At 41.1% G+C, this 25,505-nt stretch overlaps 4 long non-coding RNA genes across 4 annotated transcripts; 2 read left to right on the plus strand and 2 right to left on the minus strand.

Annotated features, from left to right (window-relative positions):
• Nucleotides 1–1,806: 1,806 nt before the first annotated feature.
• On the minus strand, nucleotides 1,807–9,211 carry LOC139746722 (uncharacterized). Its single transcript, XR_011712206.1, has 6 exons — nucleotides 9,158–9,211; nucleotides 8,736–8,816; nucleotides 7,503–7,555; nucleotides 3,762–3,845; nucleotides 3,409–3,489; nucleotides 1,807–2,437 (listed from the first exon to the last, which is right to left on the minus strand). It is a non-coding gene; the product is annotated as an uncharacterized lncRNA (long non-coding RNA).
• A 4,880-nt stretch (nucleotides 9,212–14,091) lies between these two features.
• On the plus strand, nucleotides 14,092–15,611 carry LOC139746880 (uncharacterized). Its single transcript, XR_011712249.1, has 3 exons — nucleotides 14,092–14,166; nucleotides 14,562–14,639; nucleotides 15,151–15,611. It is a non-coding gene; the product is annotated as an uncharacterized lncRNA (long non-coding RNA).
• A 2,960-nt stretch (nucleotides 15,612–18,571) lies between these two features.
• On the plus strand, nucleotides 18,572–20,649 carry LOC139746719 (uncharacterized). The gene is made up of 3 exons (XR_011712205.1): nucleotides 18,572–18,689; nucleotides 19,135–19,210; nucleotides 20,025–20,649. It is a non-coding gene; the product is annotated as an uncharacterized lncRNA (long non-coding RNA).
• A 2,140-nt stretch (nucleotides 20,650–22,789) lies between these two features.
• Nucleotides 22,790–25,505, minus strand: LOC139746785 (uncharacterized). Its single transcript, XR_011712227.1, has 3 exons — nucleotides 25,455–25,505; nucleotides 24,789–24,864; nucleotides 22,790–23,356 (listed from the first exon to the last, which is right to left on the minus strand). It is a non-coding gene; the product is annotated as an uncharacterized lncRNA (long non-coding RNA).

The following is a 25,505-nucleotide window of genomic DNA, read 5'->3' on the forward strand; positions in this document are numbered from 1 at the left end:
TTTATAATCATCATTGTTATCATTGTTATTGTCATATGTTGTATGATTATTGTTATTATCATCATTATTATTATCATTGTTATTATTGTTATTATCATTATTTTATTATTATTATTATTATTATTATTATTATTATTATTATTATTATTATTATGATTATTATTATTATCATTATTGTTATTATTGTCATTATTATTATTATTATCATTATTATTATCTTTATTATTATTATTATCATTATCATTATTATCATCATTATTATCTTTATTATCATTATCATCATCTTAATTATTATCATCATTATCATTATTATCACTATCATTACTATTACTATTATCATTGCTATCATTATTAATATCATTACAATCATTAGGTTTATTCCTCTTCCTCAGCAGCGAGGAGCCGTGGCTCCAGTAGCACATATAGCTGCGATCATGAGCTGGCACACCATAGGGAGTGTGTGCCACATCTCGTGGCATCATACAGAGAGGAGTGCAACATCTTCCGGCATCATACGTGGAGTTTGTGCCACAACCTTCGTAAGAGGCCAGAGGAATCCTACAGCTACACATCTGGTCAGGTCTGCAGCTGTGTATCATGAACACAAACAAACGAAAGAAAGGGAATAAACATATAATTGTTGGAGGGAATCAGGGTGAATAACGTTGAGACTTCAGGAACATTCAGTGTTCCATGATGGACTGTATGACGGGTAGGCACAATGGTCTTATTGCCTAGTAAGTTCACTTGTATGTGTTGATGATGCTTAGAGCTGAAATGCATGGAAAGCTTAGCTAACTCTCTCTGAATATAAACATGTGTGTGTGTGTGTGTATACATATATATAGATATATATATATGTTGGGCAGACTAGTAAGGATATTTCTGTTAGACTTGAGCAACTTAAATATAGTATAAGAACGGGACAAGAATCAAATGCCTTGTTTAATCACGTTAAAAACTATGATCATTGTATTGACTGGAGTACTGGGACATCAGCTATTAACTCTAACTTCAGTACCATGAGAAACATGATTGAATCTTCTGTTATTAAATACATAAAGAATCATAATCTTAATATTAGTGATGGTCTGTATAAATTGGGTAACTTTATTGTTGATAAAATTTGCAAACAATTTACCTTCTTGTCCACATAATAGTTTTTGATACGCTCGTTGTCTGTCTTAGACAATCACATGTTTACCAAATGCCGTCCTAGCTTCGTCTCTTCGATGTATATCAACTGACTTATACTTCTCTCTTGTGTCTCCCCTGATGATGTGATCATTACACGAAAGTGCACTTGGGAACTTATCGTGTTTCATTTTCCCCGTGGACTCATGGGAATATGTATATGTATATATATATATATATATTCATATATATATATATATATATATATATATATATATATATATATATATATATATATATATATATATATATATATATATATATATATATATATATATATAAGTGATAATTCCTCACTTGGCCCACTTCTCTCTTCCTTCCTTTGGAAAAACAAAACTGGAGGGGAGGATTCCCGGCACCTCGTGCCCACCCCATTTAGTCCAATTCTACGACGTGCATTGAATACATGGGCAGTGTTCTGTCTCCATTATCCCCAGGGATATAAGACAATAATAGTAATGATAAGAGTGAAAAGGAAATTATAAGATAATCATAATTTTGTCCCTTACGTTTATTCATTATCATCACCATCATCATTATTATGCTTATCATCATATTCTTTTTTTTTTTTTTTTACTAAAATGAGATAGTTGAGGTATGATACGAAAGTCGTTGGGAGACTAACACGGTTTATGAAGACAACTCGTACAGGAAACATTATTAATCACTATGATAACATACGTCAAGGAAAACATCCTGAAGACCTACTGGACAGAAAAACAAACTGGCCATCACATTATCGTAATGAAACGATGAACAACACATCACAGAAGTTGCATCTATAACAAAGAGACAAGAAGTATTGGCATTAAGCAGATTTGAAGGAGTAAATGGAACTATGCAAAACAGATCAGACTCCATGATCATAAAGTTGTCCATGTTGGGTCATCAGAGGAAGTTACCAGTACCGAGCGAAAGAGCCAAGAAGACTGTTGAGGGTTCAGAACATTCATGGTGAACCATCTCCATGAAGAATGGCAATAATGGAACCTCACGATACAGCTGATCTGAAGCGTGTCTTCCATGACTTCAGACCTCATGAAGGATTACAGGCAACGAGATGTTATGATGTAACAGATCTTGGTTCGTTGTTCGACGCCTTTCATTTATGGGGTCTAGTCAAATATAACATAAAAACGGCAGCATTCTTGACCTCTTGGACAGGTAAAATGCCTTTCAAGACTCTGTTGACATTCACCTTTTGGCACACAGTTGGCTCCGTTTTCTTCGCAAAGTGCGTATCCTGGAAGGGATGAAGGCATTATGTACTCAGCAGAAGTAAAAATGATACGCATAATATTTTTCTTTTAGTGCTTCCAGATCGAAGGAGGTGCGGGGAAGGGCGTGGGAGGGGGTGAGGGGGGAAGGGGGGAAGGGGGGGAGGGGTGAGGGGGGTTAGAGATTGTAGAGAGAAATGAAGATCAGAAAAGGAGGGTCAGGGAAGTTAGTGGCTGGACACTGGCTACTGTGACACCAGCATCCTGCCACCTTACCTATGGACAGAGAGGAGAGTCAAGCCAGGAAGTAACATTATTTACTGGATGTTAACTATTTTTATTTAAGTGAATGAGTCACTCTACTGTATACATGACCCAGATTGAGAGAGCGGATGGAAGTGAAGCATAATAGGCTTAAATGGGATGATATGTTTATGCTAACAGATTCCTGTATTCATCACAAATGGTCTCTCTCTCTCTCTCTCTCTCTCTCTCTCTCTCTCTCTCTCTCTCTCTCTCTCTCTCTCTCTCTCTCTCTCTCTCTCTCTCTCTCTCTCTCTCTCTCTCTCTCTCTCTCTCTCTCTCTCTCTCTGTGTCTTCACACAATTCGGATCTGGATCATTGACCACACAACAGTAAGTACATTATTGAATCTAATAGTGTAAGATATACATACCCATAGACGTATTACCTTTTTTTACATCACTGCATAAGTAGTTTAATTAGGCATTTATCTCACTCATGACGTTCAAGGGTCAATGTGTACTTAGCTTACCATGGAGATGGTGATACTAACTTTCCCCTGAGGTCATTGAACATCCACTAATGTCATCCAGCATGAACAGCAGTCTCTTATCATCCAGCAAGGTCACTCACCATGGACGAAAGTCACTCACCATGCATGAACGAAACTCATCTTGCATACTGTTCATTTACCACGTATCACGGTAACTCACCATACGCTAACGTAACTCGCTATGCACTTAAGGTCACTCACCTTGGGCTAAGGTCTCTCCTACCAGCACCACCAGCACTACCAACAACAATAGAGTGACCTTGGTCGTCATCGTTCCTCAACCTGTCGAGAATATAAACTTATCTAACAATCAAGAATAAAGGTAGGATGATTATCGTAAAGATAACTAATCACAATATCTGATAACGAAATGGTAAAACGACATCAAACATATACACTTCTAACTCATCCCAACACTGTGTTATTGTCTTCTACTTCAGTGAAGTATCAATACTACTTCTCTTAAGTGTTCAGTCTTCGTAAAACTCTTTTATTAGCTTCCTTGGAACATGACTCGTTATGTTACTCCTCAAGATATGAGGACAAGTTCTTACCTCAGGTACAAAGGACTTGACCAGCAGGAGAACAGGAGAGTATATATGACTTGATTCGCTGTGGGTCCGGTTTATATACCCATCCTGACGTTGGAGAGAGAGAGAAATCTCAATTGGAGAAATTTACCAAATGTCAGATTACACAAGGTGTGTTTTTATAATCTGTTGCCAAACAACGATTAGCAGTGAAATGTTTGGTTTAGAATTCCTCACTACAAAACTGGTAGGATTTGTAATCATCTCTGTGATTATAACAACCACCATTATCATTTTGATTTGCATTACTTTTATTGCCGTTGATAAGGAAGCGCTGGTATTCTCCTCCATTGCAAAGTTGACTCAGGCATAAGAGATTCTTCTTACGTATTTCTCTCTGAGACTGATAACAGGCGGGGGGGGGGGTATACCAACAAGACACAACAGTAAGGAAATAAAGACGGAGATGATGAAGATGGCGATTGTGATGATGAGGAATTGACGCGCAACACAAATGATTTATCCCGAAGAGAGAGAGAGAGAGAGAGAGAGAGAGAGAGAGAGAGAGAGAGAGAGAGAGAGAGAGAGAGAGAGAGAGAGAGAGAGAGAGAGAGAGAGAGAGAGAGAGAGAGAGAGAGAGAGAGAGAGAGAAGAATGACGTCAGGTACCGCCTGGCCTTTAGGAAAATGTATTCTTTCCTAGTGTGAAGATACAACGAGTAAAAGTCTTCACGAAGTGTAACCTAACCTCTTAACCCAGTTGCCAAGAGGTATGTTACCTGTTGTACAGATCAGCTGTATCGTGAGGTTCCATTATTGCCATCTTCATGGAGATGGTTCACCACGAATGTTCTGAACCCTCAACAGTCTTCTTGGCTCTTTCGCTCGTTACTGGTAACTTCCTCTGATGACCCAACATGGACAACTTGATGATCATGGAGTCTGATCTGTTTTGCATAGTTCCATTTACTCCTTCAAATCTGCTTAATGCCAATACTTCTTGTCTCTTTGTTATAGATGCAACTTCTGTGATGTGTTGTTCATCGTTTCATTACGATAATGTGATGGCCAGTTTGTTTTTCTGTCCAGTAGGTCTTCAGGATGTTTTCCTTGACGTATGTTATCATAGTGATTAATAATGTTTCCTGTACGAGATGTCTTCATAAACCGTGTTAGTCTCCCCAAGACTTTCATATCATACCTCAACAATCTTGTGTGAGTCAAAATGAAGATTAGTCATGATAATGATAATGATAAATGAACGTACAGAAATCTTTTTTTTTTATTAGCTCTGTGGCTTTTATAATCATCATTGTTATCATTATTATTATCATATGTTGTATAATTATTGTTATTATCATCATTATTATTATCATTGTTATTATTGTTATTATCATTATTTTATTATTATTATTATTATTATTATTATTATTATTATTATTATCATTATTATTATTATTATTGTTATTATTGTCATTATTATTATTATTATCATTATTATTATCTTTATTATTATTATTATCATTATCATTATTATCATCATTATTATCTTTATCATTATCATCATCTTAATTATTATCATCATTATCATTATTATCACTATCATTACTATTACTATTATCATACTATTATCAATATCATTACAATCATTAGGTTTGTTCCTCTTCCTCAGCAGCGAGGAGCCGTGGCTCCAGTAGCACATATAGCTGCGATCATGAGCTGGCACACCATAGGGAGTGTGTGGCACATCTCGTGGCATCATACAGAGAGGAGTGCAACATCTTCCGGCATCATACGTGGAGTTTGTGCCACAACCTTCGTAAGAGGCCAGAGGAATCCTACAGCTACACATCTGGTCAGGTCTGCAGCTGTGCATCATGAACACAAACAAACGAAAGAAAAGGAATAAACATATAATTGTTGGAGGGAATCAGGGTGAATAACGTTGAGACTTCAGGAACATTCAGTGTTCCATGATGGACTGTATGACGGGTAGGCACAATGGTCTTATTGCCTAGTCAGTTCACTTGTATGTGTTGATGATGCTTAGAGCTGAAATGCATGGAAAGCTTAGCTAACTCTCTCTGAATATAAACATGTGTGTGTGTGTGTGTGTGTGTGTGTATACATATATATAGATATATATATATGTTGGGCAGACTAGTAAGGATATTTCTGTTAGACTTGAGCAACTTGAATATAGTATAAGAACGGGACAAGAATCAAATGCCTTGTTTAATCACGTTAAAAACTATGATCATTGTATTGACTGGAGTACTGGGACATCAGCTATTAACTCTAACTTCAGTACCATGAGAAATATGATTGAATCTTCTGTTATTAAATACATAAAGAATCATAATCTTAATATTAGTGATGGTCTGTATAAATTGGGTAACTTTATTGTTGATAAAATTTGCAAACAATTTACCTTCTTGTCCACATAATAGTTTATGATACGCTCGTTGTCTGTCTTAGACAATCACATGTTTACCAAATGGCGTCCTAGCTTCGTCTCTTCGATGTATATCAACTGACTTATACTTCTCTCTTGTGTCTCCCCTGATGATGTGATCATTACACGAAAGTGCACTTGGGAACTTATCGTGTTTCATTTTCCCCGTGGACTCATAGGAATATGTATATGTATATATGTATATATATATATATATATATATATATATATATATATATATATATATATATATATATATATATATATATATATATATATATATATATATATATTCATATATATATATATATATATATATATATATATATATATATATATATATATATATATATATATATATATATATATATATATATATATATATATATATATATAAGTGATAATTCCTCACTTGGCCCACTTCTCTCTTCCTTCCTTTGGAAAAACAAAACTGGAGGGGAGGATTCCCGGCACCTCGTGCCCACCCCATTAAGTCCAATTCTACGACGTGCAGTGAATACATAGGCAGTGTTCTGTCTCCATTATCCCCAGGGATATAAGACAATAATAGTAATGATAAGAGTGAAAAGGAAATTATAAGATAATCATAATTTTGTCCCTTACGTTTATTAATTATCATCACCATCATCATTATTATGCTTATCATCATATTCTTTTTTTTTTTTTTACTAAAATGAGATAGTTGAGGTACGATACGAAAGTCGTTAGGAGACTAACACGGTTTATGAATACAACTCGTACAGGAAACATTATTAATCACTATGATAACGTACGTCAAGGAAAACATCCTGAAGACCTACTGGACAGAAAAACAAACTGGCCATCACATTATCGTAATGAAACGATGAACAACACATCACAGAAGTTGCATCTATAACAAAGAGACAAGAAGTATTGGCATTAAGCAGATTTGAAGGAGTAAATGGAACTATGGAAAACAGATCAGACTCCATGATCATAAAGTTGTCCATGTTGGGTCATCAGAGGAAGTTACCAGTACCGAGCGAAAGAGCCAAGAAGACTGTTGAGGGTTCAGAACATTCGTGGTGAACCATCTCCATGAAGAATGGCAATAATGGAACCTCACGATACAGCTGATCTGAAGCGTGTCTTCCATGACTTCAGACTTCATGAAGGATCACGAGATGTCATGATGTAACAGATCTTGGTTCGTTGTTCCACACGATTTTACTTGACTTCTCATTCCTATCCATGAATTAGAATGCAGCAGACATAACCATGCGTGCAGATGTGAATAAGAATGTGACCAGTACAGCGCTCAATACTCACGCACACGGCTCCAAACGTTTCGCACAGTCTTCCGTGGCTTGTCAGAGGATTACCTGTATGAGGTGGAGAAACGTTTGTGGTTAACCGGGTGTACGAATATCAGTCATTTCTAATCCCTGGCATCCATAAAGGCAAAAGATAGAACAGGAAGGATCACGATTTAAACTCCATGGAAGAGTCGGTCCCTTGACTACTGTGGCTTTACCTTACCTGTGGACAGAGAGGAGGACCAGGGACGTTAGTGGCTGGACACTGGCTACTGTGACACCAGCATCCTGCCACCTTACCTGTGGACAGAGAGGAGGACCAGGGAAGTTAGTGGCTGGACACTGCCTACTGTGACACCAGCATCCTGCCACCTTACCTGTGGACAGAGAGGAGGACCAGGGAAGTTAGTGGCTGGACACTGGCTACTGTGACACCAGCATCCTGCCACCTTACCTATGGACAGAGGAGGGTCAAGCCAGGAAGTAACAAGAGTGACTGGATTCAACCAATGTTAGCTAATCGAATGAGTCACTCTATTTGTCTACATGACCCGGAGTGACAGAACGGGTGGAAGTGAAGGATCCTAAGCTTAGATGCGATGGCTTGTTTTTTTACTAATAGATTTCCATATTCATCATTGATGGGCTCTCTCTCTCTCTCTCTCTCTCTCTCTCTCTCTCTCTCTCTCTCTCTCTCTCTCTCTCTCTCTCTCTCTCTCTCTCTCTCTCTCTCTCTCTCTCTCTCTCTCTCTCTCTCTCTCTCTCTCTCTCTCAAGTTCTGTGCCAGCTCTTTCTCTAAAAGTGATCGCACTTCTCTTCTCTATTCTCGTTGTCTTCTCTCGAACCACACAATTCTATTTTGGATCACTGACAGTAAATTCCAAACTGATTCTATCAGCGTAAGATATACATATATAGATTTAACAATTTTTTCATTACAGCACTGCATAAGTTATTTACTCTGGCATTTATCTCACTCACGACGTTCAAGGGTTAATGTGTACTTATCTTACCATGGAGAAAGGTTTATTTACTTTCCACTAATATCACTGAACATCCACTAATTGCATCCAGCATGAACAGTAGTCTTATCATCCGGCAAGGTCATTCGGCAAGGTCATTCACCATGGATGAAAGTCACTCCCCATGCTTGAACGTAACTCACCTTGCATAATGTTCACTTACCATGTATTAAGGTGAATCACCATGCACTAACGTAACTCGCTATGCACTTAAGGTCACTCACCTTGGACTAAGGTCTCTCCTACCAGCACCACCAGCACTACCAACAACAATAGAGTGACCTTGGTCGTCATCGTTCCTCAACCTGTCGAGAATAAAAACTTATCTAACAATCAAGAATAAAGGTAGGATGATTATCGTAAAGATAATTAATCACAATATCTGATAACGAAATGGTAAAACGACATCAAACATATACACTTCTAACTCATCCCAACACTGTGTTATTGTTTTCTACTTCAGTGAAGTATCAATATAATATTATTTTCTAATGAATCTATTCCATGCATAACCTAAGCTCAGTCAAATCATTTTCATATATCTGAAACGATACATCCAAATTGCTAACAGGAATAAGATAATGATCTATCGTCTTCCAAACGTAAACCCAGGCAGCTAAGTGTTCAGTCGTCGTCAAACTCTCACCTCAGGGATAACCGATTTGAACAGCAGAACAGAACACACATGATGTGCTGTCGGTCCGGTTTATATATATACCCGCCATTCCACCTACTGTCGGGTAAAAAAAACTCTTACGAGATATCAAATCGCACCAGGTGTCTTTATAATCTCTTGGTCAACTACCATTAGCAGTGAAACGTTTGGTTCAGAATTCTGTACAGCAAAACTGGCAGGATTTGTAATCATCTCTGTGGTTATAATAACCATCATTATCATTATGATTTTCATTATCTTATTGCCAGTGATAAGGAAGCGATGGTAGTCTCCTCCATTACCGAGTTGGCTTAGGCATGAGAGACTTTACTTAACGTATTTCCCCACCTTTGTCAAGGTGACAAGTGGAGGTAATGAGGTGGAGTTCCTTTGGCACAGGATGTCAATTTTCTTCACGTCCATCTGTTGACGTTAGTGTTGCTTTGATGTATGTCTTTGGAATATGGAGGTCAACTTGAATTGCTTATTTAGGTAGGTATAACAATTTCCTAAGTGGTAGTTCTGAGGAGGGTGCAAATTAGCCTCTTGATAGATAGTGACATACGCTCCTACCCAAGGTTTTCTCTCTGAGGCTAACAACAGGCAGGGGGAGACCAACAAGAGACAACTGTATTGATAGAGAGACAGAGGACACCGTGATGATAAGGATGGTGCACGTAATGATAAGGAAGCGATACTGAACACAAATGAGTTATCCGAAACTTTATGCCATTGCGATTTCCCCACACACACACACACACACACACACACACACACACACACTCTGTCTCTACTGTATACCTCATGAGAGATGCATGAGAACTGTCCATAATACTAGGCACGTCCCTGTGGTCGGAAATGACGATTACTCTTATCATTGATCCTTTATGAGGTTCATGGAAGACACGCTTCAGATCAGCTGTATCGTGAGGTTCCATTATTGCCATTCTTCATGGAGATGGTTCACCACGAATGTTCTGAACCCTCAATAGTCTTCTTGGCTCTTTCGCTCGTTACTGTTACATCATGACATCTCGTGATCCTTCATGAAGTCTGAAGTCATGGAAGACACGCTTCAGATCAGCTGTATCGTGAGGTTCCATTATTGCCATTCTTCATGGAGATGGTTCACCACGAATGTTCTGAACCCTCAACAGTCTTCTTGGCTCTTTCACTCGGTACTGGTAACTTCCTCTGATGACCCAACATGGACAACTTGATGATCATGGAGTCTGATCCGTTTTGCAGTTCCAGTAAAAAGATAGTATTCAGTATTCAAATCTCCTAAACACCCCGAAACCTTTTTTTTTTCTCTCTCTCTCGCTCTCTACTATGTACTTATAGTTCTTACAGCGTGTTTATGGATGACTTTATTAAGATATGTGAACTAGTTGTACTTCCATTCTCCAATACTTCTCAATAAAAGTGTGTTTAGTGAATGTTATGATCGATATCAATAAATCTTAGACGAAAAATCTTTTTAGTGATACCCAAAAAAATAAGTAATAGAAATAGTGATAGAAATGGTTGTAGTGATGAAAAAAAGATAGAGATCGAACGATACATTAGGAAATGATAAAGATTGATATCATTATTATTGTTACTGTCATCACATCATCACATGACTCATCATCACATCACTCTCATCTTCACATCATCATATCACTTTCGTCCTCATCATCACATCACTCTCGTCATCCCATCATCGCATCACTATCATCATCACATCATTACATCACTCTCATCATCACATCACTATCTTCATCACATCACTCTCGTCATCCCATCATCGCATCACTATCATCATCACATCATTACATCACTCTCATCATCACATCACTATCTTCATCACATCATCACATCACTTTCATCATCACAACCTGACATCACTATCATCATCACATCATTACATCACTTTCATCATCACAACCTGACATCACTATCATCATCACATCATTACATCACTTTCATCATCACAACCTGACATCACTATCTTCATCACATCATCACATCACAACCTCACATCACTCTTGTCATCACATCAGACTTTTTATCTCTGATCATTCCCTTGCCTGGTGATCGTTCACTTTTGAAACTGTTCTACCAAACTTTGTATTTAAGTGTCCACCATAGAAAGTGATTGTTCAAAATGAGGACGCAAACGGTACATTGATCAAGGGACGACAGACGCACACGGTACATTGATCAAGGGACGACAGACGCACACGGTACATTGATCAAGGGACGACAGACGCACACGGTACATTGATCAAGGGACGACAGACGCACACGGTACATTGATCAAGGGACGACAGACGCACACGGTCCAATGATCAAGGGACGACAGACGCACACGGTCCAATGATCAAGGGACGACAGACGCACACAGTACATTGATCAAGGGACGACAGACGCACACGGTACATTGATCAAGGGACGACAGACGCACACGGTACATTGATCAAGGGACGACAGACGCACGCGGTACATTGATCAAGGGACGAAAGACGCACACAGGTGCATTGACCAAGGGACGACAAGACAAGACAAGACAAGAGTTGAGGGAAGGAGAAGGAGTTAAAGAGGAGCGCCAAATGCAAAGGCATGAACGACACTTGTGTATAAAGAGATAGAGTAACGTAAAGGGAACCTCTGATACCTCCACCCTCCTTCTCGACCTTCGAGGGATACATTCTTTCCTAGAGTGTGGCTGTCGTAAGAACCAGGGCCGAAAAACGGAAGCCCTTCACGAGCCGGTGCGCAACACAATAAATGCCTGATTATCTCGTTCTACTGGGGGGGTATTCTACTGTCGGTGTGAGAGGGCCCCCCCCCCCCCCCCCACTGTGTCGTCCAAGTGACATATGCCAGTAGGGATGAGACGTTTTGCTCTCTCTCTCTCTCTCTCTCTCTCTCTCTCTCTCTCTCTCTCTCTCTCTCTCTCTCTCTCTCTCTCTCTGTCTCCGTTGAAAAACAGTACTGGTGTGTGGGTTATGGGTGGCTCACGCGCGCGAGCGTGTGTGTGTGTGTGTGTGTGTGTGTGTGTGTGTGCAGAGAGAGAGAGAGAGAGAGAGAGAGAGAGAGAGAGAGAGAGAGAGAGAGAGAGAGAGTTTTTTTCCACTCGCGTTGCCCCGCCTCTTACCTTCTCATTTACATACATTATTCCGACGCATGCGTGCACAACACACATATTCTCAAGTGTGTGTGTGTGTGTGTGTGTGTGTGTTGCACAACAACCACACACCAATTCGTCAGGGTTCTGCAATGTTTTGACGCCACTCGCTCTTTCAGGGTCGCATAACATTACTCAACCCCGTTGGTTGCCAAAGAGATGTGAGTTATATAAAGTGAAATAAATAGGACGAAGAAGAAACACAAGATGATCAGAGTGGGTCACGAGTACGGGACGAGTTTTCTTTTTTCTTTCTTTTTTGTTTTTCTTCTTCTTCTTCTTCTTCTTCTTCTTCTTCTCCAACCACAACAAACGAGACGCAGCTTAAGGCTAACACCACCCCAGTCTTTCGAAACCGAGGCAATTACGACATGGGCGCTGAGCGAATGTCACCTGTAACGCAGTCTCCTCAGGCAAGAACGAGAAGGAAAAAAAATAATAAGTATTTTAGAAAATGGGAAGCTGATCTTTGTGCTGTGTGTGTGTGAGTGGAAGAACGGGTTTGTTTACAAAGTTCTTGGGTCGGTGTGAAGGCATAGTGTTGAGTTGGTGTAGAGATGGCATTACTTGAGCCTCTCTAGCTACACAGTAAGTATTTTAATGTTTGTTTACAAGGTTCCTGGGTCGGTGTGAAGGCATAGTGTTGAGTTGGTGTAGAGATGGCATTACTTGCGCCTCTTTAGTTACACAGTAAGTACACCAATGTCTGCTTGCTTCTCTGTTCTTGCGACGCTCAATTCACACACACACACACACACACACACACACACACACACACACACACACACACACACACACACACACACACAACACACACACACACACACACACACACACACACACACACACACACACACCACTGGTTCCATTATCGTGTACCTATGGGCATTTTAGGTGTGGTGAGTTGACCACAGGTCTTCCCATATCAGAGGTCATGACCCCACTTGACCCCAGGGTTATCGTCAGGCGTCACACGGTAACACTCACAATCATACCATGGGGGGGTGGGGGGGTGCACCACCCTCTTCACAAAGGGGTGAGTATTCATTATTCCAACAATGACATCTTAACTCTTAATGTTCCTACCTGACATCCGAGTCCGCCATCCGTTTTCTATAAATAGTTGGCGGAGGTTTAACAGTCAGTTCGTTTTCTCGTCGCAGTGTGCAAAGCTCGTATACTCCTACGTACATGGTCATACCTTCTGCTGGTAAGGTCTGCAACATCTCCTACAGCCAGAAACCTTCATTTTCCTTTACCTTTTATATCATTTTTCTTGCTTTGCTTTACGTATATATATATATATATATATATATATATATATTTTTTTTTTTTTTTTTTCATACTATTCGCCATTTCCCGCGATAGCGAGGTAGCGTTAAGAACAGAGGACTGGGCCTTTGAGGGAATACCCTCACCTGGCTCCCTTCTCTGTTCCTTCTTTTGGAAAATTAATATATATATATATATATATATATATATATAAATATATATATATATATATATATATATATATATATATATATATATATATATATATATATATATATATATATATGATGAGAAATGCATTATAACCATTATAATTCGTCATTTTCCACCACGTCAAGGTGGCACTGCTTGGTGGTGCTAAACACCCAGCAAACCAACCTAGCCATCACAATTCTCACAACGTAATCCCGAGAAATTGGCGATGGAAAAAAAAAAAAAGAAGCAAAAATAGCCACATGACATCACACCCAAGATCCTCGAATGGTATAAAAGCCGGAAGAGGAGCCCGGCTCCATATAGTCTTGCCCCAGACGTTGGTGCATCAACACATCTTGAGGTAAGGGTCGCAAACAGTCAAGGTCATATATATATATATGGACGTATATGTATAGTGCTGGAACACTACTAAGAACAGGAGGCACGAGAATCCTGTGAAGCGTTTTTGATTTTCCCAAAATAAGGAACAGAGAAGGAGGCCAAATGAGGATTTTCCTCAAAGGCTCAGTCTTCTGTACTTAACGCTACCTCGCTAACGCGGGAAATGGCGAATAGTATGAAAAAGAAAGAAAAATCTATCTATCTATCTATGTATATATATATATATATATATATATATATATATATATATATATATATATATATATATATATATATATATATATATGTGTGTGTGTGTGTGTGTGTGGGTGTGTATCCTCGGTCATTGGATACATTACGTTTTCTTTTCCACAGGGTGAGCCGCGATGAACACCAAGGCCAGTGTGGTTCTGCTGTTGCTGGTGCTGGCGTCGGCGACCACTACAGTACATGGTAAGTGATCCTCTGTGTCTACGATAAGCGATCCAGGAGCATGTACGAGGAGGATCTCACCCTCTGAGTGTAAGAGGAGGAGTAAGACAAGATACTCTGGTGAGTGGAGAGAGAGTGAACTGAGTATAATGGTAGTTTTGGTGAGTGGAGAGAGAGTGAACTTAGTATAATGGTAGTTTTGGTGAGTGGAGAGAGAGTGAACTGAGTATAATGGTAGTTTTGGTGAGTGGAGAGAGAGAGTGAACTGAGTATAATGGTAGTTTTGGTGAGTGGAGAGAGAGTGAACTGAGTATAATGGTAGTTTTGGTGAGTGGAGAGAGAGAGTGAACTGAGTATAATGGTAGTTTTGGTGAGTGGAGAGAGAGTGAACTGAGTATAATGGTAGTTTTGGTGAGTGATTTGATAGGTAGGTGGTTGGTATCTTCTGCATAGCGTGGTAATTCTAACACTTTGGAGGGAAGGGAGAGTGGGATCTGACCTTACTTGAGTAATGTCCTTCTCATTTCTGCAGGAAGCTGTAAGCCGAAGGAGAGATGCGTGGAGACTTACCGATGCCGTGCGCCAGTATCGAAACCTGTCGTCCCGCGGCAGACATGCCAGAATGCCGAGCGATATGTCTGTTGCCCTCCACAAGACATACTAGCCAATAAGGGTTAAGTTACTGAAGAGAAGATCAACTCCTGTCAGCATGAAGACTTTTAGTGTCGTCCCCAGCGGCTTTCTCCCTCCGAGTTTATGGCTACAGATGATGACCATGGTCCTGAAATGATGTCACTGTACCTCCCTTTCATCATTTCTGACGGGGAAGACTCAAGTCTTCCCTTTTTCCTCCCTCCTCCTCCTCCTTATGTTGTTGAATGATGTAGGTATTGTCACCCTTGGCAATGAGATGTATCCGTGTGTCATGATTCACAGACGCTGTTGTCTGCACTTGGCACATTCATGGCTACGAGTAAGAACGAAGGAAAATGATTCTTTGTTTTTTCTTCTTATCCTAAGAGTTTAGTCTTGTTGGTTTTATTCCCTACAAGTTAAGGTGTGTTGACCATTCCTTATTCCCTACAAGTTAAGGTGTGTTGACCATTCCTTATTCCCTACAAGTTAAGGTGTGTTGACCATTCCTTTTTTCCCCTCAGAGGTTTGGATCATATCGCCTGTTTATGTTCAGTGTGCGTCAATAAATTCCTAAACAAGTGACAGTGAATTCATAGACGTATACATACAATACAGTGCATTGGACAGTAAGGAAGAAAAAATCCATCTTCCACGTGTCTTTCACTGCTTGAAATCATGTATTGTATACATATATATACAACCATATTTAAGGTGGACATGCAAGTTCTCAGTGAATGTTTCTATGACGGAAATATGAGCTTACATCTTACCATAATACTTCGCTGCACTTTCCCGCTTTAGTAAGGTGGCGTCAAGAACCAATGTATAATGGCCTCGCTTGCACACGTCTATTCTATGGTTGTCATGACTGATGCAGCGCCGAAATCTTATCTCATCATCTACAGCTAAGGCCCACACGACCTCTCTATGGTTTATCTTCACCACTTCCCCTTTTTTGCTTGGTTCAGCCCAATGACAGCACGTTGCCCCTCTCCTACCATAGACATATGGATCCGGTTCATTATCTCCATTGCACTCCTTTTTGTCCCGCTAATCTTCAAGCCCCGGTATCCCAAAGCCGTTTACACTTCATCTCTCTCTCTCTCTCTCTCTCTCTCTCTCTCTCTCTCTCTCTCTCTCTCTCTCTCTCTCTCTCTCTCTCTCTCTCTCTCTCTCTCTCTCTGCGCTTCTGACATGCATCCTTTCGGTCAGTCTTTCATCACTCAACCTCTCCATATGCCCCAGCCAGTCCTCCCTGTTAGCTTTAGTCCCATTTTCTCTGATAGTAGTATTTCTTTAAAAAAATCAGTCTGTCTCTCAGCACACGTCATCCTCAAGCAATTGACTCTCAAACACATCTGCGCGTCCATCCACCTCCCTTTCCTTCGCATTCAAAGCCCAAGATTCGCATCCATACAACACGATCACACCCTCGAACATATCCATCGCTGCCTTAACAAATACTGGCGAACCTGGCCATCCACATAAACACACACTCTCCTTAGTGCGATTAGGACCATAAGCCAACCCCTTTCAGACCCTATAATTAGCTTTAACCCCCAAAGTTCCAGCCTCTGTCGCATCCACTCACACAGATCAAACGTCTCAGTTCATCCAGGTCCTCTCCCGACTCTACTGTATGCCCTTGCCTTATTTTTTGTCCACTTTAAATCTCAAGTAACTCGTTTCAAGCTCTCTTATAGGATCTGACGCCATATATCTGGATTTTCTTCTTTTGGGTATAGCAAACAGAACCGTCCCATCTGCTAACAGCAAATGACTTGTAACACACATCCCCCAACCACTAACATACATTAGACCCGGTCCCTTGCCCCCACAGGACCCTTATTACCTCGTCCATGAACATATCAAACAGCCATGGCGACATCACACACCCTTGAGGCAGACCCGCTTTCACGGTGGAATCAGAGAGTTAATGAAGAGTTGTTACTGGAGGAAATGAAAGTAATTCAACAAATATGGGTCGTGGGGGGACTTAGTGCTTCCATAAGGCGGATAAAAGCAAGGAAGATTGAAAGCTCAGGTAAGAGGTCAATGGCCATTAGGTGATAACTGTAAAAGGCCATCTGAAGACAAAAAAAAAAGGCCAAGCGTCTCTGCCTGGCTAAAACTCTGACGATTCTTTGACACACACACACAAAAAAAAGGAGATAAAAATTGACAAAAAGGTCCCCCCCTCCGAGCCGGCAGCAGAATTAAAGAACTGAGTTTGTCTGGAGAGGCAAGAGGTTTTGGCTTACCCTACCTTAGAAGAGAGAAGAGCGATGGGTAACCTGATCATAGCCCTTCGGCTTTTGAAACAGATTGATAATAACCTGTACAGTGAACAGCTCTTCGAGATGTTAGGATGAGGTAATCACAGAGCAGAACATGACGTTAATCTAGAAATTCGTTAGGAGAGATGTAAATAGATACTCTTGTGCTATAAGAGAAGTGGATGAAAGGAATGAAATAACTGACAACACGGCTCGTACAGATAGCATATATAGATGATAAGAAACTTAATGACACGAGAGAGTGTTAAGGAAATGGGGCCTGACGAGTGTCATACTCCTTTCCCGTACAGTGCAAATAGGAAACTGCATATGTATAATTACACACACACACACACACACACACACACACACACACGCACACATATACACACACACACACATATGAATACATAGACAGATAACTAAATGAATAGGTACACAGGTGCACCGATGATTAACACATATGTCCATGTCTTCTTTTTTTTTGTGTGTGTGTATACGTTTTTTTGAGAAGATGTTTGTGTATTTGTGGTTGTGTAAAGTGTTGTTATATATGTATGTGCATATGTATACATGCATGTATGTACGTGTGTGTGTGTGTGTGTGTGTGCGTGTGTGTGTGTCTGTGTGTGTGTGTGTGTGTCATGCTCCATGGAATGTTTTCCCTGAGTGTTGATCCATCAAATCCTGTTCCCTTTTGTGTTGAGTTTTTGTGATGGGTGTGGTGGCGTTGGGGTGTCAGAATGCACACGCACACACACACACACACTCACACACACACACACACACACACACACACACACACACACACATACATACATGCATGTATACATATGCACGTACATGTATAACAAGAATTTACACAAGCTCAAATACACAAACGTCCACTCAGAAGCACATATACACACACACACACACACACACACACACACACACACACACACACACACACACACACACACATTGTCTTGACACTGAGTAAGGAAACAAAAAGATAAGATTTTATCATGTCTTCCCGAGTTTTGCCTCTCACCAGCAGTCGCTCAATATAAACCAGGGCAAGGAGGAGCTTCGTTACACACTCGCCCTGTCTTCTGCCCTGAGACGACACAGGTATATCACCCAGACCACCTTGCCAGAGACAGCCTACAGAATCTTCGTGAGTCTTACAGCTCTGGTTTTTTTCTAATTCATTTTTGTAGGGAGGATCATACAAAGGGCTATGTTCCATGTAGTATGTGATGGTTAAACGGAGGTGGGGTGAGCATCGTCCTCATAATAATGAGATGCTTTTCTTAACCCCTTCTCATACGAATCAGGCATACTTTTGAATCCATCATTTCCATGCGTGCTTACTTCATCCTCGTTCAGCCCATATTCCCAGTCTACGATGTTCCTCTTGAGGGGGAAGAGATGTTTCCTTATTCTATCCAGCCCTTTTTTTCTTGTCTTGCGTATTTTGCTTTGAAGTTCCTCCTGATGTTCGAGAACTTATTATCTTTAAGATGGTTGCTTGTTCACAGTTCATGTGAATATCTTTAGATACAGCATCTTGCCCTTACGTTACCTACTGACTGTATGATGTGTCTCTCTTCTCTCAACAGGTTTGAAACATGATGAAGACCAAGACAATTGTGCTTCTGCTGCTGGTGGTGTTGGTGGCGGCCACCGTAGTGCAAGGTGAGTGACCTTAGTACATACGTGGTGACCTTAGTGCACGGTGAGTGACCTTAGTACATACATGGTGACCTTAGTGCACGGTGAGTGGCCACAGTGCATACATGATGACCTTAGTGCACGGTGAGTGAGCTTAGTACATACATGGTGACCTTAGTGCACGGTGAGTGACCTTAGTACATACGTGGTGACCTTAGTGCACGGTGAGTGACCTTAGTACATATATGGTCACCTTAGAGCACGGTGAGTGACCTTAGTATATGGTAAAACCTTTTAAATGGTGATTACCAATTTTACATGAAATAAAAGGCCTATATAGTGTATCATGATTCTTGGTGAGGGAGCTTACTATATGGTGATCATATACAGCTTAAGTATCTGTGCACAGGTAAGGTGGCAGGATTCTGGTGTCACAGTAGGCAGTGTCTAGCCACTAACTTCTCTGGTCCTCCTCTCTGTCCACAAGTTAGGTGGCAGGATGCTGGTGTCACAGTAGGCAGTGTCCAGCCACTAACTTCTCTGGTCCTCCTCTCTGTCCACAAGTTAGGTGGCAGGATGCTGGTGTCACAGTAGGCAGTGTCCAGCCACTAACTTCTCTGGTCCTCCTCTCTGTCCACAGGTAAGGTGGCAGGATGCTGGTGTCATAGTAGGCAGTGTCCAGCCACTAACTTCTCTGGTCCTCCTCTCTGTCCACAAGTTAGGTGGCGGGTTGCTTGTGACAAAGCGCCTGGGACTAGCTTTCTCTTCTTCTCATCATCCAACTGTCAGGTGGCTCCGTCTTATATTTCTAACCTAATTCTTTCACGTTTCTTTGCAGCTGTTCCCCATGGCAATTTAACGGGATTTCATAGTTGCACCGGACCTGAGATGAAATGCGTGTATAGCTCTGATTGCCTGGAGATAAAGACAGCCTATATATGCCCTGATACCCAGGTCTGTTGCGACAATGAAAATGCCATCTATTGATGAAGAAGACCTGTGGCCATGAAGGGGGTCTGCGGCTATCACCAGACGACCTGCTGCACGAAAACCTCCTTCTTCTGCCAGCGGTTCCCACGGAGGTGTTCACCGTTGACAGTCACTGGGGCGCGCACCATCATGAGATCCCATACGACGTTTCTACGCCTCCAATCACGACTCTAAAGGCTTTAGATTCTCCCCCTCCTCTGTTATCAGAAGCTTCAAATTCTCTGCAGGATCAGCACAGGAAATTTATAAAGTAGTGTCTGTCTTTAATACACCTGGTGAGAATGAGTGTCATTACTGTTACACTGAGAGATCCATCGGTATGTGCTCTTACTTACCTTAAAGTCGGCTTCTTAGATGATTTATTCATTTTCTTTCATGTTAAAGCTTTATGTGCATTTAGCGATTCACTTTGGATTATGTTGTTGAAATTTCATCAATAAATCACAATCGATTTGATTGTTTCTGTACTTGCATATCTTCGTTTCATTTATAAAACTAGTGTCATTCCTACAAAGGTGTCTGTTTGATAAGATTTGACCCGCTTTTGTTTGTATAAGAGATGTAATCCTCCTTATAGATGCCTCGTAAACATCTAAGGGTGTTTGCTGAAGGGTATTTAAAGTACACCGTGAAAACCCCCAAAAATATGAGATGAAGACGAGCCCCATTCGTTAACATATTCACATCTTCAAAGCTGAGTGACACGTCCACGATCGGAAATGAGGAAGGCAGTCTGACTCCATCAAGAAAGTTACTCAGGGAGAAATAAAGGTGAAGCAGAGTAGGACTAGAGCCAGAATGATGCTTAAGGCCCGAAATTCTGTCATAAACAGAAAACGAGTATATCTATACCAATATATATTGATAAAATCTCTCTTTATTTAATGTAATATTTTTCCTTGTGTGTACGTACATGCGCAACTAAAGGGCCTCACAGTATTTTCCTTGAATGCAGCTGCCACATTCTGCATTCTGGCTGGAAGGTGTTGTTGCCATGGGCTATGTAGATGCTCCTACCTGATGCTGCCATCTTATCTTTATACCAAATGCCGCTGGGTCCTTAGCGGTGATTAGCGTGCGTGAGTGACTACCCGAAAGCCCTTATTAGCTTCTAGAGGAAGCAACCGCTTGTGTGAGAGTCAGGGATAGTGTGTGTGTGTGTGTGTGTGTGTGTGTGTGTGTGTGTGTGTGAAGGTGTGTCCTGCGACAGGCGTTTGACAGGACTGTGTGTTGTCACCACCCCTGTTTGGTGAAGGACATGGTGGAGCAAGGAGGAGGAGGAGGTGGTGGTGAGGTGAAGTCATGAAGATGTAGAGGATTGGTCCTGTATAGCTTAAGTTGTCTAGGAATGACAAGGTCACTACACACCATCCTATGTTTTGCCTCCTGTTCAATGTGTTACAGACCTCTTACGGTATCTATTTTTGCTCTCTGTCACCGATCCTCTGAAGATGGGGTAATACACGAAAGATCTCAAAATCCTCGTGTGTCCTTCTCCTACTGGTGTTTCTGGATTTTGGAAGTCACGTGCTTATTATGATTCCATACTATTTGCCATTTCCCGCATTAGCGAGGTAGCGCTGAGAACAGAGGACTGAGCCATTGAGGGAATATCCTCACTTGGCCCCCTTCTCTGCTCCCCTTTTGGAAAATCAAAAAAAAGAAAGAAAAAAAAAGAGAGCTACAGCCTCTCCCTGCCTCGCTCATGGTGGGAAGCCGAACACCGGAACAAGAACAAAGACAAGTAACAAGAACAAAGACAAGTAACAAGAACAAAGACAAGTAACAAGAACAAAGATAGTTATAGTCAAGGTCACAGTTCAGGGAACGCTACCTTGAACAACGTTACACTTGAGTGTAGGAATTTCCGCTCTGACCACTGGCTTCTGTAAATATGTTTCCTACTCTTGATTGTCTTATCGGATATGCAAACAATGATATATTCTTTGCCCTCAGCAACCAACAGACTAGAAACAGGGTTATAGATGAACACAACAGAGACCCAACGTCCAAGCGAGATACAGGCGACTAAACACTATCATTTGCTGACCGTGATATTTCTGAGTCCAAAGCATAGGTTCGAATACTGATATTTTCTTTTTTTTTTTGGGCAGTCAGTCCATGGTCAACCTAACACTCCATCATCTCTCACGGATGTAGAGAGAAAAGGTGAATAAGAACAAGATTATTCGGTCTAGCAGGTTTGTTGGGAGTGTGTGAGTTTGGATGGAGAAAAATTGGAGGAAGTGAAGCGTTTTTTTTTGGGTATCTGGGACTGGACATGGCAGCGAATGGAACCATGGAAGCGGAGGTGAGTCATTTGAGTGGGGAAGGGGGCGAAGGTTCTGGGAGCGGTGGGGAAAAAATTACTGTCCTGCATTCAACAGAAAAACATTTATCAATTGAAGAATAACCTCTTAATGTCTCTGAGTTGAAGAGGATTACGTCCCTGGATTGATATGTTAAGCGATATGCTTACTGGGTGAAGTTTACTGACGAGAAGGAAACAGAAATATGAAAACAAACACAAATATCAAGTCTTGTCCATGGGGTAGCTGTCAACAAGAGGCTTGAACAGAAGGACGCGTGTAAGGAGTGAAAAATGTCTCAGTGTGAAGCAGACTTTAATAATAAAGATTGTATTATTGATTACAACTCTGAAGATCAGATATCGTTTGTGAATACCGCCGTTTAGTCAAGCAGACTGTGAGCAGAAATAAAAATTTCTCAAGGGGTGGGACTTAGGGAAGGGGGGAGAAATAATTTCCCTCTGAAATCAAAGACAGAAATATACATGACGCGAAGTCAAGACTTTCGAGAGAAGGTAGATTCCAATGGGCTTCGCTTGACATCGACTTCACTTCGGAATGATAGGGAGAAAGCAGAGGTCTTGGTCATCTGGGAGTCGGGTAGAGTGGAGGAAGCCCGAAAGGTCGTCTTGCAGAGGATCAAGCGTTGAGTGGAACTCCGGGAGATCGGTGGAAAGACAGACCGTCACTCAGACAGCAACAGTCATCAGAACCAGCTCTTTCAGCCATCATTCGAAGCCTTAATGAAACATACAGCAGATGGTGTTTGCAGGGCAGAACGCCTGGTAACTTGGTGTAAGGCAGGAAATGTAAGGCTTGCATACGCCACCGTAGTATTGGCAGAACTGGCGTCTACCCCAGTAAACACCAGCTGTTGTAAGAAAGGGGAGAAAAGGGGACATTGTTAGATGCATATACATACGAGCGAATATCTCACTCCCTGTTTTACGTCCGCATCTTGGGAGAAGGTGAGGGTATGGTCTGTCCTTGGGTATTGCGACGCAACAGCTTGACTCCCACAAAACCGAAGGACATATAGGAGGGTCTGGGACCGAACAGGGTTTAATGTTTATTGTAGAATGTACGAAAACAACAATCTCCCCATTCTTCTTCTTCTTCTTCTTTTTTTAAGTCTTTACAACCTGACGTCAAAAGGAGAACAGAAGTGTGTTTGAAAACTCGGATGACTGAACGCGAACATTGAACAATACATAGTGTTTTTCTTTAACTTTCATTAATCTGTCTTTTCTTAATGGAACGCTCCACCATCTTCGTACTTCCCTTCCCATCTGGGTCTCTCTCTCTCTCTCTCTCTCTCTCTCTCTCTCTCTCTCTCTCTCTCTCTCTCTCTCTCTCTCTCTCTCTCTCTCTCTCTCTCTCTCTCTCTCTCTCTCTCTCTCTCTCTCTCTCTCTCTCTCCCTCCTCGTACCCTATCTACAAGACTGTGATAAAAGAAAGTTCTTCGGAAAAATTTTCTTTCTCGCTGGCAGATATCTTCCCCCATCGTTCGTTGTCTCTTATATCTCCCTCACAATGGGATTTCTGCTCTCCCATGTCAGTAAACCTTAGCAATGGAAGATATCGATAGGTCTTTTGTTTACCATTTTAAGAAAGGAATCGTATATTGCTGAATATCTTCTACCTCTAGGAAGGGGTAGAGAGATCCCTCAGTCACTTTCCAGTTAGATAAGCCAAGTGAATAACGGCCCTCTTTTAAGGGATCGGAACAGCCAAAAGAGGTAAAGTTTGGATCCACCTCTATAGATCCTGAGGAGGGTTTTCATCACCGGGAAGCCGCGGAAATGCAGTAATGATGATAATCATATGGGTTTGAGCAATGTCTTGACCTGAATCCGTTGATAGAAGTGATTGGCAGATGCTTTAAAGGTAAAGATACTATCATCTGTTTCCCTACCCTCGAGTTTCGAAATCTTTTATGTACGTCAGTCTCAGTCGTTGCCAAAGAAAATTAACCATTTGAAAAAAGGGCGGTTTTTTTTGTGTGTCTGGCGTCTGTGTGAAGGGATTTGAAGGCTTCTTGACCAACCAGCAGTCATATTTAGCAACATATATACATACGTAAGGTCAATATTTACTGATGTCGTGCTCTATGGTCACCATGTATGTACTGAGGTCACTTACCGTGCACTAAGGTCACCATGTATGTACTTAAGGTCACTTACCGTGCACTAAGGTCACCATGTATGTACTAGGGTCACTTACCGTGCACTAAGGTCACCATGTATGTGCTAAGGTCACTTACCGTGCACTAAGGTCACCACGTATGTACTAAGGTCACTCACCTTGCACTACGGTGGCCGCCACCAAAACCACCACCAGCAGAAGCACAATTGTCTTGGTCTTCATCATCTTTCAAACCTGTTGAGAGAAGAGAGACACATCATACAGTCAGTAGATAACGTAAGGGCAACATGCTGTATCTAAGGATATTCACAATACGTGAACCGTGCATAAGGAGCCAAACTCGACATTTCTCCTGTAGTCCAAGTTGAACTCTCAGGACATCGTAAATAATCACAGTAATACATTTTGTTTCGTCTTTAGTTACAACTTGGATGATATAGACCTGATGAGCAAGGTGTAAGTCTTCTGAAGCAAACCTTTAGGTACTTTAAAGACAAAATATGAAGTTGATTGTCTCAAAGGATAAGATCAACCTTCTAAACTGAACGAATCACCTAAATAGCATATTGGCAGCCTTTCAAATTCAAGAGGGTCGAGCCATCATCAGGAATTTCCTTTTCTCAATATTTATCAACACTTTAAACCTGATATATCTCATCGTTTTTTTTTTTTGAGGGGGGAGGGAAGAAATTCATTAAGATATGTTTTAATCTTAATGTTGATATCGAACTTGAAGTTGATGATAGATATTTTCCACCCCAATGTTGTCTCGACAGTCACATGCACCAGACTGGCTTCGTTGTCAGTGATGTGTGAGTTCTTACCTGAAGTCGTGACTGGAACATGGACAGGCAGGAGACTTGGGTGAGTGTGAG

Source organism: Panulirus ornatus, chromosome 66 (genome assembly GCF_036320965.1).
Source record: "Panulirus ornatus isolate Po-2019 chromosome 66, ASM3632096v1, whole genome shotgun sequence".
Lineage (NCBI taxonomy): Eukaryota > Metazoa > Arthropoda > Malacostraca > Decapoda > Palinuridae > Panulirus > Panulirus ornatus.